A 2,079-nucleotide genomic window follows, 5' to 3' on the forward strand; every position below is an offset into this window, starting at 1 on the left:
AAAAAAACAGGTTAATGCAAGTCCAGATGTTTTCACAGGCTGCATCAGAGAAACCAACCCCCCTCTGTCATAAATCACCTTAGACAAGACAAAGGAAAGATCTCAGCCAGAAAAAAAACTTTGCATCACCCCCACAGTGGAATGCAGCTCAACTGGCAAGTCAATACACAAATAAAAACAGAAAAACAACAAAAAACTCCACATTTAACACAGAACCACCTTTAGGACAGAAACACACACAGTCCTGGACCCCTTGCTTGAACAGAGCTTTAAAAAAATAACAAAAAAAATGTTTGACAGTCCCCCTTTAATTCACAATTAGACGAGTCTCCACCACTTGTTCTGTCATGCTACCTCCCCAGCCTTTTTCCAGCGGAATTAAACAGTACTCAGGCCTCAAAAAGTTACTGCAACCGTGTAATCCTATCTGGGTGAGGTAACAAAAAAAAGAACCAGGCTGAACGACCTCGTGACCGCGCCCTAGCCGCAGCTAACAGGATGACAAAAGGACGTCTCCYTGCCGATCCTTCAATTTAACCACGGTGGTGCGGTTAACCTCACTTCACTAGAGATGCGCATCTCAACACTTATACTTCAAAGTACGTACTTTTACATACAGAACCTCCCGAGAACACACAATCTCGGAGGCGGGTACACTGTCAGAAAAATAACTAATAAAATAGCTTAGCTTAGCAATGGTCAGACACACAAAACAATACAAAGCCAGACTCCAGTGGTACTCGCAGGAAGTGAGAGGTAGAAAAAAATGTAAACCAGATGTCTGTACACAGCTACCCCCACTGCGTCATAACTCAGTTTGGACAAGACAAAGAACTGTCTTGAACCACACCCCTCTTTCAAATCTTGAACGGCCAGCGTTCAAATTTCCACTAAATCAAGCTTTTACACAGAAACAAACTAACTAACATAACAATAACAGACAACAAACATAAAAATTTAAGAAAAATAAACTGGATCCCTTTATTTTCCTTTCTCTATATTTTTCCTTCAAAAACTGGCCAGACACCTCTAAACTTCTATTTCAATACTGAGAGACGTCTGTAATCTCACTCTGCACTGCTTTTTACTCTGTAGCTGCACTTCTAATCCTTAAATTTAATATTCTCAACACAAATGTGGCATTGTTTGCTCTCTCTATATCTCAACTCTACTTCACCTCAACATAAAACACTCTGCTGAAACTCTATTAAAAATTGAATCTGACGGAATTACATGCCTTTTCCAGTCTCGGATTAGGAAACACCACAGCTTGACAATTTAAAACATAAAAGGAACAGTTTTTTCGTACTTTAAGCTGGTTTACGACATCTGCCGTCACGGCAAAGCACGCTTTCGCTGCGCCCAGAGCATGTTCTGCCCTGCCCCCTTCTCTGCAGCTGAAGCCTTTGTTCTCCTCGGAGCACTTAACTCGACAATAAACGCTCTTTTTAACCCCAATAAAAACACAGATACACAAAAACACAAATATAAACGCTAGCATGACAAAGAAATTTGATTCTAGAAACGAAAGAGACACAGAGACCATCTGAGCTCTACACATATGATCCACGCTCTCCGTACAGGCTCACAGCTGCATTTAACAAAGATAAAATGCAAAACAGACCTAAAATTCGTGGCGCCATTTTGTTGTGTCTCTCCCTGTCTCTGGTTCCGTTTCTGCTCGGTTCGGCTCAGCTTTGTCAGCTGCTGGACTCTTCTCTCTTTTCCCCTCCGTCTGCTGTCGGTGGCTCGGACTCTTTTTGTCTGCTCCCGTCTGCTGCTGCCTTTGGGGCTGCTTCCGCTATCGGTGGCTTCTCCTGGGTTGCTGAAAACCAGTGGACTTCCTCCTCTGGCAAGTCAATAAAACTCTAGGCTAACATTTGAATGAAGAAGAGACTATTTCTTCAGCTTTGGACATATTTATTAACGAGAGACATGAAAGCGCGTCCACACAGCTAGATGTTTACTGAAGCTCTGCCAGAGAAGCGTGCGCGTGCCCGCTGCTCGCTCTCGTCTTAAAGAGCCATACACACCTGAAAATACACGACATATCCCCCCTTCGATTCTTTAGAATCGACC

General features: G+C 43.0%; 1 long non-coding RNA gene across 1 annotated transcript in view; it reads right to left on the reverse strand.

The window, feature by feature from the left end:
- Positions 1–979: 979 nt before the first annotated feature.
- LOC106537039 (uncharacterized) overlaps positions 980–2,079 on the reverse strand; it is a 2,200-nt gene continuing 1,100 nt past the window's right edge. The window contains exon 2 of the long non-coding RNA XR_001312598.1: positions 980–2,033. This is a non-coding gene — a long non-coding RNA (uncharacterized LOC106537039). The remainder of the gene's footprint in view (positions 2,034–2,079) is intronic.

Source organism: Austrofundulus limnaeus, unplaced genomic scaffold (genome assembly GCF_001266775.1).
Source record: "Austrofundulus limnaeus strain Quisiro unplaced genomic scaffold, Austrofundulus_limnaeus-1.0 Scaffold2101, whole genome shotgun sequence".
NCBI classification, from domain to species: Eukaryota; Metazoa; Chordata; class Actinopteri; order Cyprinodontiformes; family Rivulidae; genus Austrofundulus; species Austrofundulus limnaeus.